General features: G+C 50.1%; 1 protein-coding gene across 5 annotated transcripts in view; it reads right to left on the bottom strand.

Annotated features, from left to right (window-relative positions):
• Window positions 1-15132, bottom strand: part of susd2 (sushi domain containing 2) — a 353392-nt gene that overhangs the window by 245118 nt on the left and 93142 nt on the right. For 3 of the 5 annotated variants that reach the window (XM_072497185.1, XM_072497149.1, XM_072497167.1), the window contains exon 1: window positions 8735-8804. The exons of 1 other annotated variant lie outside the window; for it this stretch is intronic. The gene's annotated coding sequence lies outside the window, so the exon portion shown is untranslated. Of the gene's footprint in view, window positions 1-8734; window positions 8806-15132 lie in introns of those variants that run through there. One more of the 5 variants, XM_072497176.1, reaches the window with a different exon arrangement.

Here is a 15132-nt window from a genome sequence, read left to right on the forward strand (position 1 = left end):
GCATAATAGCTGAAAAGACCGAGGCAGCGCTTCAGGGCCTTGGGGCAGTGAGGAAGGGGGAACTCCATAAGGGGGCGCATGCGTTCAGGGTGGGGGCCTATAACTCCATTTCGCACTACGTAGCCGAGAATGGCTAAGCGGTCAGTGCTAAAGACGCATTTATCCTTATTGTACGTTAAGTGAAGGACTTTCGCGGTCTGGAGAAATTTTCGGATGTTGGTGTCGTGGTCCTGCTGGTCATGGCCGCAGATGGTGACGTTATCAAGATATGGGAACGTTGCGCGTAAGCCGTACCAGTCAACCATTCGGTCCATCTTGCGTTGGAAGACCGAGACCCCATTAGTGACACCAAAGGGAACCCTTAAAAATTGGTAGAGCCGCCCATCTGCTTCGAAGGCTGTGTACTTGCGGTCACTGGTGCGGAGGGGTAGCTGATGGTAAGCGGACTTGAGATCCACCGTGGAGAAGACTTTGTAATGTGCGATCCTGTTCACCAGGTCGGATATGCGGGGGAGAGGGTACGCGTCCAGTTGTGTAAACCTGTTGATGGTCTGACTGTAGTCAATGACCATCCTATGTTTCTCCCCGGTCTTTACCACCACTACTTGAGCTCTCCAGGGACTGTTGCTAGCTTCAATGACCCCTTCCCTCAGTAGCCTTTGGACCTCTGACCTGATGAAAGTCCGGTCCTGGGCACTGTACCATCTGCTCCTGGTGGCGACGGGTTTGCAATCCGGGGTGAGGTTCGCAAACAGGGAAGGCGGGTCGACCTTAAGGGTTGCGAGGCCACAGACAGTAAGGGGGGCTATAGGGCCGCCGAATTTAAAAGTGAGACTTTGCACGTTACATTGTAAGTCCAACCCCAGGAGTGTAGCCGCGCAGAGGTGCGGCAGGACATAAAGGCGGAAATTGTTGAATTTCCTGCCTTGGACAGTGAGGTTCGCTAGGCAGAACCCCTTTATCTCCACTGAGTGTGACCCGGAGGCCAGGGAGATTCTTTGGTTTACAGGGTGGGTAACAAATGAACAGCGCCTTACCGTGTTGGGGTGTATAAAGCTCTCCGTGCTCCCAGAGTCGATCAGGCAAGACGTCTCGTGGCCGTTGATGAAGATCGTCGTCGTTGCTTTTGCGAGTGTCCGTGGTCGATTTTGGTCCAGCGTCACCGAGGCCAGATGGAGCAGTTATGGGCTGTGATCGGGCAGCATGTAGTCGGCTGTGCTGGGGGCCTGGGTCCCCATCCAAGATGGCGCCTCCCATGGATCGCACATGGTGGTCGGGGATGTACAAAATGGCGGCGGGGATGGACAAAATGGCGGCACCCATCCGTCCAACGTGGTGTATGAGGGGCAAGATGGCCGCGGCCGTGGGTCGGGCATTGTCCTCGGATATGGGGGTGACGGTGAGTGCTGGCCGCCTGGGGCCCGAAGGAAAGGTTGCCGCGGCGGTCCGGAGTCGTTGGAGACCGCGGCCACGGCTCGTGCTTGGCAGACCCCCACAAAATGGCCCTTGTTGCCGCTCCCTTTGCAGGTGGTGGTGCGGGCCGGGCAGCGCTGGCGGGGGTGCTTCGCCTGCCCGCAGAAGGAGCAACGGGGCCCAACGGAGCTAGCGGGCCGTCTTACAGCGCAGGCCTGCGGGGACACAGGGAAGGTCAGTGGGGCTGCCGCTGCGGGATGCCACGCAGCCCAGGGGGCCACCGCGCGGTCGGGTGCATAGGACTGCGCGTTTCTGGAGGCAACATCCATGGACCCTGCCAGGGCCCGTGCTTCTCTCAGTCCCAGGGTGTCCTTTTCCAAAAGTCTCTTTTTGGATCTCTGAAGAGCTCATACCTGCTACGAATGCATCCCGGATTAGAAGTTCCATGTGCTCGTTGACCGAAACTTGCGGGCAGCCACAGTTTCTGCCCAGCACCAGTAGTGCACGGTAGAAGTCCTCCAGCGATTCCCCGGGGCTTTGCCGTCTAGTTGCAAGCAGGTGACATGCGTAGACCTGGTTTACAGGGCGTATATAATGTCCCTTTAACAGTTCGATCGCATCATCATAGTCCTCCGCCTCCTCGATGAGGGAGAAGATTCCAGGGCTTACTCTCGAGTGCAGGAGATGCAATTTCTGTTCTCCTGAGAGGGTGCCTCCGGCCGTCTCGAGGTAGCCTTTAACACACGCCAGCCAGTGCTTAAATATCGGCGCCGAGTTCTACGCGTGTGGGCTGAGTTGTAGACACTCCGGCTTGATTCGGAGATCCATTCTTTCAGCTCAAGAGTAGTCTATTAAATTGATGCACAATTGCAGGATCAGGATTTTATGGCACCTCCCGCCCGGTGGGATATTACGGAGCTGCCGAAGTGAACAGCAATTTAAATGGCCTGCAGGGGGGTAGCAGGAGAGACAACCCATGACCGGGCCATAAAATCTTGGTCCATGTTTCACGGCTCTCGAGCAAACTTCGAAGATTGATGGGAACTGCTTCTAACAATGGACCCAACCTAATGTCCTTCCCCTTGAGTGTGACAGAACCATATGTAACAGCCAGGCATTGAACACCATCGGGTGAAATTAGTATCCCTGGATGAAGGTTCAAACTGGGTGATATCCTGCTGTCCCACCCCTTCCATACTCGAATTCACTGGGAGCATTGACTCTTTCTAAACAGGTTATTGACACCACTGAAATGATGGTCAAGGGAACAAACAAGTTCAACATTTTGCCACCAGTCTCACGAGCTGCAATCTTGAACAACACGTTTGCTGAAAAGCCATCTCCAAAGCAAAGTCAAGTATTTGAATGCAATTGGGGTGCATATAAACAGAAATCAGAAGGGTTTAACAAAGAAGAGTTTTAAAACTGTTAGAACACTTGATCACAGGTAACGTGCCAGTCCCAGTATCATGAGAGGTCAAATTATCAAGCCCTATCAGAAATGTTAACTGCTCCTCATCTCATTTATTCCAGTTTGAGTGCAGTGAGCATTAAAGATCAGAAATGGTGAGCAGCTCACTGCTCATGTGGAACTATCATGCCAAATCATAAATCCAGAGTTGTGCTATACAGAAGGAGACCATTTGGCCCATCAGGCCTGTGACAGCTCTTTGAAAGAGCTCTCCACCTGATCTTACTGCCCCATTCTTTCCCTCTTTTTTTTGCCCAGTATTTATTAGATTCCCTTTTGAACGTCACTATTGAATCTGCTTCCGCCACACAATAATGCCTCTGGAGACAGAATGAGTCTTCAGTTAACCTACACAATCAAGCCAGTTAAAATAGATAGCTCTAGCACTAGAAATTTAAGAAAGCAAAATACGTTTATATTTGAGCCGGTAATTGAAGAAACATCTGGGGTAGGATTCTCCGAAATGGGCAGGATTCTCCGAAATGGAGGCAGAGTGTTCGCGCCGTCGTGAACGCTGTCGAGGTTCACGATGGCGCGAAACGGCCCCTATCCCGACCGATTCAGGGCCCGATAATGGGCGAGGAGCGGCGCCGTGTTATTTACGTGCGGCAGGCGGCGCCGCATACATGACGCGGTCGGCGCCGCATAACCGTGGGTTGGCCGGCGCAAACCCGCGCATGCGTGGTTGCCGTCCTCTCCGAGTCCACCCCGCAAGAAGATGTCTGACAGATCTTGCGAGGTTGCGGAAGAAAGGAGGTCCTCCTCCAGAGAGGACGGCCTGACCATCGGTGGGCACCGATCGCGGGCCAGACCCCATTTGAGGCCCCCCCCCGGTGCAGGATCCGCAGGCCGCCCCCCCCCGCAGGCCGCCCCCCCCAGCGATCCCGCGCTGTTCCCGCCAGCAGCGACCAGGTGTGGACGGCGCCTGGGGGAACCCGCCATTTTGGGCAGGCCGCCTGGCCCATCCGGGCCGGAGAATCGCGGGGGTACCGGTGAATCGCCATTTTGGCTGTCTCGGGCGATTCACTGGACCGCGTCGCGCAAAACTCGATTGTGCCGATCTGGCCGCTTCCGTGAATCGCAGGACGGCGTCGGACCGGCTTCGCGGGAAAATTTGGCGACCCAGGCGATTCTCCCAACCGGCGCGGGAGCGGAGAATCGCGCCCCTGTGGTTTAAAGATCTGACATAGAAAGGGTTAATGCGGGACTGGATACTGCCCACAGTGTGATGAAAAGGAGCACATGACCCAGGTCTTGAGGGCAGAATTGGATTGGACAGAGATGTGTGTAGAGGCAAGCATGGAGACAGATCCGAGTTTAGACCTTATATTGTATACACATATATAGTTATGAGTAGTTATTAAACACTTATTGTTAAACTACACTGGACTCAGAACCTCTTCATGAAAACTATTGAACTGCACACAATATCTTACAACATGATGGTAGCTTTCGGAACAACCAAGAACCTCACAGAAGCTGGAGAAGAAACTTAAAAACTGGAATATTACAAGGAGCAGCATTGGGGCCTGACAAAAAGCACCTGTAACAAAGGTGCAGAAGGAGATCCAATCCCCAGCTTCAGTACCCAAAGAGTACAGGTGTGCTGAAAAAAAACTTCAGTTCTTGGCCAGAAAAACTTCAAAATGCTTTGAAGCAAACAGACAAGAATTGCCATTTTATAACATATTGCGAATACTCCGTTCCCGATTTGGCACATAATCATGTGGCAGCTCAGCTCACTCGAATAAAGAAACATAATTTTAAAATAATTGGCAGTTAAAAATCCCAGAAAAGGCCTCGAATCATTAGTTGCACGAATAGAAAATGCATAGATACTGCAAGGAAGACTCAAAAAAGGATTGAGCCAGTGAGTCACTGCTGAAAATTTAAAACACAGAAATGAATATCACTTATTGTCACAAGTAGGCTTCAAATGAAGTTACTGTGAAAAGCCCCTAGTCGCCACATTCCGGCGCCTGTTCGGGGAGGCTGTTACGGGAATTGAACCATGCTGCTGGCCTGCTTTCAAAGCCAGCGATTTAGCCCTGTGCTAAACAGCCCCAGTCCCAAATTGTGACCACCATTACTGTGGAAGTTCACCAAATCTGACCAGCACGAGAAACCGCATTGAGAAGACGCCTACGGCAGTGCCATCTTGGATTCCCTGACAACATTTAAAGCTATACCCACTTTTACTTTAAAATGACCATGGATCAAAAGTCTGCCTTAACTAGTTCAGTTTGGACTCGTCCAAGGCTCTGATCAATCAGAAAATTGGGGACAAAAAGAATTGAGGAAAGAGATTCTTTAGATAAATGATTGCATCAGGTCGAGGTGAAAAGACAGCAGGTGGACCGGTTAACACACTGATTTATTCTGTACGTCCAATAGCTGACGATATAATAGCTGAACATGGAATCAATGACTCCTCAGCAAAATTTAATGAAGTTTTAAAATCATTTGGTGCATATTTTAATTTGAATAGTAACAAATTCCTTGAAAGAGAAAAGTTTAATGACGCCTTCATTAATGAGCTGCTCAGAATGGCTGCCGGCTGTGACTGCGAATGAGCTAAAATCAGTGTTAATCAGGGACAGAACTGTTAGCAGAGTGGCGGACAATGCACTCTCAGACTTGCTTCAAGCTAAGGAACGTTTGATCATTGGAAAGGCCATTCAGGTAATTAGAAATCCAATTATAGCAGAGATTGATCTTAAGAGACAAAAGTAAGCCATGGCACAGAGCAGCCCTCATTGTTCGTCTAATTAAACAGCAGAGGAGATGGGACACTCCAGGCCAAGGGAAGAAATACCCTAACTAACCACTAGAGGGCGGGTGCCCATGCCAGCAATGTGGCACCAAGCGACCCCACAGGCATAATCTATGTCTGACGATCTCAGCACAGTCTTTTAATTGCAACCGCATCGGACACTTCAGAAAGCTGTGCAGAATTAACACAGCGAGATGCACAAATAATCCCAAGATTATTCACGAAGGTGGCACAGTGGCACTGTGTATCACTGCTGCCTCACAGCGCCAGGGACCCGGGTCGAATTCCAGCCTTGGGTGCCTGCGTGGAGTCTGCACGTTCTCCCTCTGTCTGCATGGGTTTCCTCCGGGTGCTCCAGTTCCCTCCCACAGTCCAAAGATGTGTAGGTTAGATGGGGTTACACACTCAATAGGCCAAATGGCCTCTCTCTGCACTGTAGCGATCCTAAGGATTCTATGCAGGTCAAAGTACCACAACAAGAGGAAACACAACCATGCTAAACTCCAAAGTGTATTATGAAGCTCACATGACCCATAACTTTTAATTGATGTTGAATTTGGCTAGAATGAGCAGAAGAGCCTTCACTTCAAGTGTGATTCATCAAACTTCCTCGGCGCTTTTATCAAAACAAGGTTTATTATAAGAATATAGTTAACATATATAAAACAGTTAGCAAGAAGTTGTTCTCAATTACAAACATGAAAAATCACACAACAGCTGCAGTGTGTATAGCTCTTAATGAATCCCTCATAGTAGCTGTTCCAATTCAATACAAAATCCAATAAAACCCAAACCCCTTTCAAAGGCGTGGCCCAGCACACTGTAATCTCACTTGAATGGGACTGGTCCTTTCCCTGAGATCCAGCCTCCAACCAGCAGATTGAAAACTCATTCCGGAAAGCAACGCTATCTTTAAAGTTACCGAGGCAGCTTGCCACACCCAATGTGCTCTCAGTTCCCTGGAACAGCTTTAAAATACAAACAGAGAAAACAAGGAAACGCTGCTTCTCAGCTCCAGTCCAAAGCAACAAATTGAAAATGAAGCAAAAGCACTAAACCCCCCCTGTCACCTGACAGCCACGGCCCAGCTCCACCCACAAATGTGCCGTGCTACAAGCCGTGTGGTAAAAACAAAACTTTTCTGAAAGGGGCACTCACATGAAAACATGGCCAGCTTGGTGAACGATCATCTCACAAACTTTAAATTGGACATGGATGCCAGTGTTGCAATTCTCTCAGACCAGAAACCAGGGCTTGTGACCCAACGGTTGATACCATCACAATGCATCTGTAGTGCCCAGACATCATCAAATCCCAGTGAAAGTTACTCTGCAGGCGACATTCAGGTACAAAGACAAGAGAATACGAGAGCACGTGTTCGTCATCCATAACCAAGAATGTTCCCTTTTAAGCAAAAAGACCCGAGTCGACCTCAGCCTCCTACACTAAATTTAAGAGGCCAAGCAGCCAGAGCCTGTTTCCAAATTTGAGGAGGAGCTCTCAAAACTCTTTACTGGATTGGGGTGACTGAGGACCGCGTACAGGATTACACTGAGGGAGGATGGTAAGCCCATGTGCCTGTTCACATCACAAAAACTGCTCCGCCCCGTTCATGAAGCAAGTGCAGGAGCAGCAGGATGAGGTGACAAAAATGGGTGACATCTCTCCTCCGTCACTCAGCCAATAGAATGATGTCCTGGGATGATCCTGGTCCCAAAGCCAAACAGGTCCATTCATACCTTGGTTAACTTGACACAGCTCAATGAAGCTGTGGTGAGGGGAGTCCACCCGATGCCCTGGGTGGATGGCACCCGATCTAACGATCTACAAACAGCGTTTTCAAAGCTTGACGGTAACGACGGCTCCTAGCAACTTCCATTGGATGAAAAGTCTAGATTTCCGACCTCATTCATCGCCTCCTTTGGCAGTTTCTGCTTAGTTGCTCACCATTTGAAATCACCAAGGATCTGAAAATTGTTCAACCTATGATGTCGGCCATTTTCCAAGGTCTAGAGGGTGTCATCTGCCATACGGAAATGTTCTGTTCCACGGCATGACAGTGGAAGAACACAACAAAATGCTCACAGTTGTCCTGGAACATTTGCAGGAATCAGGACTGACACAAAATGAAACTTGCAAATTCTCCAAGACCATTATTTGATCCTACAAACACATTGTCAGCAATAAAGGCGTCACAGCAGAGAGGAATGGATTCACTGTTCCCTCAACAAAATTGGAGCATTTACTATGATTTAGTTATGCATTCTGAAGTTTTGGTCAATAGCTGCTCATCCACATTTGTCGAGTAGAAAATAACTGTTGCTGTTTACACCGCCTTGTCATTTCATGGAATTTGCATGTCTCAGAAGGTCGTATTTGTGCCCGGCTTATCCAGTTGTGACCTACTGTGCATCAGATGACAGGGAATTCTTACACAAATGACTTCTCTGTTTTGTTGTCCAGGTTTGGCAAAACACTAAATAAGAGAACAAAATATAATCTGCAAATAAACAAGGCAGATTGAATAATTTGATCAACATTAGCAGATTCAAATTAGTCTGGAACAAAAAGCACAGAGGATCAACTGTCTCTGAATAGGATCAATAAGGCATCACCCGGTTACAATCTGCGCAGAGCAATGTGTGCAAGGATCAGCAACAATGAAGAGGAAACTGTGCACCAGGGCGTTCAATGTGTTTCTGTAATCAGTCATAGAAAGCTGCTTTAAGAATCACGATCTGACATCAAACTTCTTTTTTTTTACTCGGACCCCTTCTGGCACCCTATACTGTAACTGACTCCTGTTCTAATTGAAGAGTCCCAAGTCATGAGGCCATAAATTACATTCCTGTTCGACATTGGCCATATACTGCAATTTCTGACTGCACCGACAGACATTCAGAAATATATTTATTGTTTCAGTATTTTTACAAAGCACAGTTTTAAAATATAGCCCTGACACATAAGCGATTGAAACGCACACAGATACAATATAATTTAAACAGTCACGCTCAATAAATTGGCAGATTTGCACGCTGACTCAAATTGTCAGTGCTGGTCGCCACATGTGTACTTACTATAGAATAGAGGAGCTTACAATCCCACCATCTAGGCAGCGAACTGCTAAAGTAATTCACCACAGGGCAGAGAATCTTTATAGAGGGATGTCCTTGACAGAGTCAAAAGCCAAGTTACTGGCTGTTCACATTTCACACACGAGCACCACTTTGAACTCCAAACGAGGCTCGTAATTCCAGCTCTGAATAATATTTTCAGGGGCAAGAATGACACCTTTCCCTGTTGAGTTAATCAGCAAAGGTCTGGGTATATTCTTCCACGGGTCGTTTAGATATGATTTTACCACCTTCGCATTAGAAATGACAGGATTGAGTGCACTAAAGATAAAGATACAATAAATAATAGTCCAAGCCTTGTAAAAATGATTTGTTCTGCAAACATACTTTAATTAATTTTTAGTCATTTATCCTAGCACTTAGTGTCTACAGATTAATTAATGTCAATGCAAGTACTCTGATTTTTATTGCTAATAATTGCTAAGAGTTATTTTCACTGCATACAGAAATTAGATTTTCATTAATTGAGAGGTACTAAAATCAAGTTGTTAAAGCTTTCCTAAATTTGTAGTTAAACTATAAAAATAACTTTTTACCGTAACGGGGCCAGCAGCATTTCTTTTTTCATTCCTTGAAGGGGTGCAGGCATCAGGAGAAGAGCTAGGATTTATTAACCATAAGGTGTTGCCAACTTCTTGAACTACCATGGTTGCTGTGAGTTATTTGTCCTGGATTTAAGTAATTCCTTGAATTCAACTTCACCTGGTGTCGTGGTAGGATTTGGATACCTGGGCACGACCTTCCACGCTCCCTCACCCCAACCCCCAGTCCATCTGGAGACAGCACAGGGCCAGGACCTCATAGCAAGACACTCACACCGTCACAACGTGCTGAGTACCAAGTCAGATGTATAAATAGTTAAATGGAATAAAACTGCGTTGTACCAATCGCAACCGTGTTGGTTCGTCTGAGCACCTCAGAGCACCCAACACTTCACGATACCAGGAGTGAATCGATACCTACCGGCAAATCTGCCATCCTGAGCCACGGACACCCGCAACAAACCGCAGCCGTTGCAAGTCACTGGGAACCTGGGCACAAATTGGAAGTTCTTCAAGCAGGGATTCGAACTCTTCATGCAAGCCAATGAAAAACAGGGCGCCTCGGACGAAACAAAGATTGCCATGCTCCTCACTACCGCAGGTCAGCACGCCATCGATGTATACAACTCCTTGGTGTTCGCAGAAGGCGAGAACAAAGCTAAGTATGACACGGTCCTCCTCAAGCTCGACAAGCACTTTAACGTTGAGGTCAACGAAAGCTTTGAGAGGTATGTCTTTCAGCAGCGCCTGCAAGGTAAGGATGAGTTCTTTCAGTTCTTCCTGACGCACCTCCGCATACTCGCGCAGTCCTGCGGTTACGACACCACCTCCGAGTCCATGATCCGGGCCCAGATCGTTTTTGGCGTTGCCTCCAGTGGCCTATGCCAGCAGCTTCTAAAAGTTAAAGGCTTGACCTTAGCATCTGCAGTGGAAGCCTGTGTCCTGCATGAGAATGCGACCAGCCGCTATGCCCAATTTCAGGCGACCGAATCGGCACGGAGGGGGTCCACGCGATCGAATCGGCAAGCTAGGCCACCCATGAGGCCGAACGCGTCCAGGCAATCGAGTTTCTCCCAGCCCGCGGCCCGGACGAGGGCGGCCGTTTCGCGCGCTTTTTAAGGCCTCCTGCGCTTGTGCGCGCCAAAACCTACGGCAACACTGAGGGACATGCTGCGCAGACGCGCCCGACGCAAGACCGAACTGTGCATGCGCAGTGGCGTAACGAACGCCATGACGTCATGACATGTGGCAACTGTGGAGCTGCACATTTAAAAGGGCAATGTCCTGCAAAAACCCAACAATGCCTACGCTGTGGCAAGATGGGCCTCTACGCTGCATACTGTCGAGCGGCTCAACCTGTTGATCTTCCGCATTTCCGACAACCTCGCAGGAACGTGCGGACCATTCAGCCTCCACATCACGACATCCAAACCGACGACACAGATGACCAAGACGCCTTCCGGGTTGTGGTCATTGATGCGAACCGGGTCAACACCATCAATCCGGGCGATGAATGGAGTGCCACCCTAACGGTCAACCGATCGCCGATCGCTTTCCGCCTGGACACTGGCGCCTCCGCCAACCTCATAGCATGGTCAGCCTTCTATGCCATGAAGGTCAGACCACCAATCCAGCCATCCCGGTGCAAGATGGTCGATTACAACGGGACCGTTATCCCGGCCACGGGATCCTGCCAGCTCCAGGTGACACACAAAACACACATGGCCACATTCTCGTTCGAGATAGTTGGCTCATCGAAGGACTTCCTGCTGGGCGCACAGGCATGTAAGGCTCTCCACCTTGTGCAACGAATTCTCACTCTCTCTCCAGACGGCACGTCTGACTTCCTGGATGCAGAGTTCTACGCACAGCTCCAATCGCTCCTCGCCCACAACCAGGAGGCATTCGAAGGCATGGGAACACTGCCATACACCTACCAAATTCGCCTCAAACCGGACGCCATCCCGGTCGTTCACGCACCTCGCAGGGTTCCTGCGCCACTTAAAGACCGCCTCAAGCAGCAGCTGCAGGATCTCCAGGACCAAGGGGTCCTATCCAGGGTCACGGAGCCCACGCCATGGGTCAGCTCCATGGTGTGTGTCAAGAAGCCCTCTGGCGAGCTCCGCATCTGTATAGACCCCAAAGACCTCAATAATAACATTATGAGGGAACATTATCCCTTACCCAAACGGGAGGAGATCACCAGTGAAATGGCCCAGGCGAAGATATTCACGAAACTGGATGCTTCTAAAGGATTTTGGCAGATCCAACTGGACCCGTCCAGCCGAAAGCTATGTACCTTCAACACCCCTTTCGGCAGGTCCTGCTACAACCGGATGCCATTTGGCATCATCTCGGCATCCGAGGTCTTCCATAGAATCATGCAGCAGATGATGGAAGGCATCGAAGGGGTTCGCATATCTGTGGACGATATCATCATCTGGTCCACCACACCGCAGGAGCACATACATCGTCTCCAACGCGTTTTTGCCCACATACGGGAAAACGGCCTGTGCCTCAACCGATCCTGCAGCTGCTGCTTGAGGCGGTCTTTAAGTAGCGCAGGAACCCTGCGAGGTGCGTGAACGACCGGGATGGCGTCCGGTTTGAGGCGAATTTGGTAGGTGTATGGCAGTGTTCCCATGCCTTCGAATGCCTCCTGGTTGTGGGCGAGGAGCGATTGGAGCTGTGCGTAGAACTCTGCATCCAGGAAGTCAGACGTGCCGTCTGGAGAGAGAGAGAGAATTTGTTGCACAAGGTGCTCCTTTGGCCAGACCGAGTTGAAGTTCCTGGGGGACCATATCTCCCGGTCAGGGGTCCGTCCGGATGCAGACAAGGTGAGCGCCATCACAGCGATGCCGCAGCCGGCCGACAAGAAGGCTGTCCTACCCTTCCTTCGCATGGTCAACTTTCTGGGGAAGTTCATTCCCAACCTTGCCTCCCACACGACGACTCTGCGCCACCTCGTCAGAAAATCCACAGAGTTCCAGTGGCAACACACACACCAGCTGGAATGGGAGGTGCTCAAACACAAACTCACTACGGCACCAGTGTTGGCGTTTTTTGACACGTCTCGTGCCACCAAAATCTCAACTGATGCCAGCCAATCTGGCATTGGAGCAGTGCTCCTGCAGAGGGATGACACGGCATCATGGGCCCCAGTGGCCTATGCATCATGGGCCATGACCCCCCACAGAGCAGCACTACACGCAAATCGAAAAAGAATGCCTGGGCTTGCTAACCGGTTTAGACAAGTTCCATGATTACGTCTACGGTCTTCCACGGTTCACGGTCGATACTGAGCACCGCCCCCTGGTCAGCATAATAAACAAGGACCTGAACGAGATGACCCCTCGCCTCCAGCGCATCCTACTTAAACTCAGGAGGTACGACTTCCAACTGGTATACACTCCAGGGAAGGACCTCATCGTGGCGGATGCCCTATCCAGAGCAGTGAGCACGTCGCCAGATGCGGAGGGTCGAGGCACAGGTGGCTTTTACAGCGGCAAATCTGCCGGCTGACGACTCCAGTCTGGCCCGTATCCGCCGAGAGACTGCGGCCGACCCCCTTCTGCAGCGAGTGATGCGCCACATGACGGGAGGATGGCTCAAAGGGCAGTGCCCGCAGTTCTACAATGTACGAGACGACCTAGCCATCATTGATGGTGTCCTTCTGAAGCTGGACCGGATTGTGATTCCGCACAGCATGCGCCAGCTGGCTCTCGACACGAAGGCCACTTGGGGGTCGAGAAGTGCAGACGGAGGGCTCGAGGGGCAGTATACTGGCCGGGCATCAGTGACGATATTGCCAACATGGTGCTCAACTGTCCCACCTGCCAAAGGTTTCAGCCGGCGCAACCTCCTGAGACGCTTCTGCCCCATGAGCTGGTGACGTCCCCCTGGGCGAAGGTGGGTGTCGACCTATTTCACACGCTCGGCATGGACTATGTCATCATAGTTGCCTACTTCTCAAACTACCCAGAAGTCATACGCCTGCACGATTTGACGTTGTCTGCTGTCATCAGGGCCTGCAAAGACACCTTTGCTCGCCACGGCATTCCGATGACTGTCATGTCGCATAATGGGCCCTGTTATGCCAGCCATGAATGGTCGTCCTTTGCTGCTTCGTATGGCTTCACACACGTGATGTCCAGCCCTCTGCATCCCCAGTACAATGGAAAGGCGGAGAAGGGCGTTCACATTGCCAAGCGGCTCCTCTGCAAGGCTGCTGCTGCCGGGTCGGACTTCTACCTCGCCCTGCTGGCCTATCGCTCGGCCCCACTAGCCACTGGTCTCTCACCAGCACAGCTGCTGATGGGTCGCGCCCTCAGAACCACTGTGCCTTCCATCCTGGCACCAATAATAGACCATGCTCCGGTACTGCATAGGATGCAACTGCAGCGCGGTCGCCAGAAGAGGTCGTACGACATACGGGCAACTGATCTTCCCTCCCTGGCACCTGGAGACAACGTCCGCATCCACCTACCAGACGGTCAGCACCTGCCGAAGTTCTCCGACGCGTGGCTCCCCGCTCATTCCTGGTACGAATGCCGGATGGATCCGTGCATAGGCGCAATCGCCGAGCCCTTCGCTTACTTCCACGCTCGCAATGGGACCCTACACAGACGCCGTGTCCTCCACTGGTTCCTGATAGCGACTTCGTGGAGCTGCCATATACCATGCCCCTTCTGTCGCCGCCCGTGGCCAGGCTCGCACCTCAGCCGGTGGCTCTCGACCCACCCTTGAGGTGGTCAACCTGAATTTGTCGCCCACCTACTAGACTGGACTTATGAGACTGTTCACACGTCAAACTTTAGCAACTATTGTTTTGTAACATGTCACTGTTTTATCGTTACAGACCTCGTTTGATCGTTCCAAATGTCAACGCTGTTCTTCTTTGTTATGGTACAACCTCGTCAGCATGCCACACCTGACATCGCCCCTTGTATATAGTTAAGCCCCATGTACATGATGTAAATATTACGCACACACACCTTTAGCTGCACTCAGGACACATTCATATTTATAACCACGTAGGCACATAATCTTGTAAAAAAGGAGGGATGTCATGATATTCAAACATACATCATAACACATACATAATGATAGACAGACCAACGGACCAATTAGCACACATAACACGACAGCCAATCACAGACAAGAGCAGACACAGTATAAGACAAGAAACACGCACTTCCTGGGCAGTCCATCTGGAGACAGCACAGGGCCAGGACCTCATAGCAAGACACTCACACCGTCACAACGTGCTGAGTAGCAAGTCTGATGTATAAATAGCTAAATGGAATAAAACTGCGTTGTACCAATCGCAACCGTGTTGGTTCGTCTGTACCTTGGAGCACCCAACATTTCAGGCTCCACTGTCATTTTCCACTGATGTCAGCCATGCTTCAGTCAGTACTATTCGCAACTCTTGAGTCAGCAAGTTGTAGAATCGAGCCTCACTTCAAGGCGCAAAACTTTAACTAACAGTTTATTAACACTGAAATTCCAGACACTACTGTCACTAACATACTTTCAATACCTTGCACGTACTGTCACTAATGCAGTCATAATCCCTTGCACATACTGCCATTAACACAGTCTCTTGCACATACTGCCACTAACACAGTCCCTTGCACATACTGTCAGTAACACAATCCCTTTCACATACTGTCACTAACACAGTTCCTTTCACATAGTCAGTAACACAATCCCTTGCACATACTGCCACTAACACAGTCCCTTGCACATACTGTCACTAATACAGTCCCGTGCACATACTGTCACTAACACAATCCC

Source organism: Scyliorhinus torazame, chromosome 1, assembly GCF_047496885.1.
Source record: "Scyliorhinus torazame isolate Kashiwa2021f chromosome 1, sScyTor2.1, whole genome shotgun sequence".
Lineage (NCBI taxonomy): Eukaryota > Metazoa > Chordata > Chondrichthyes > Carcharhiniformes > Scyliorhinidae > Scyliorhinus > Scyliorhinus torazame.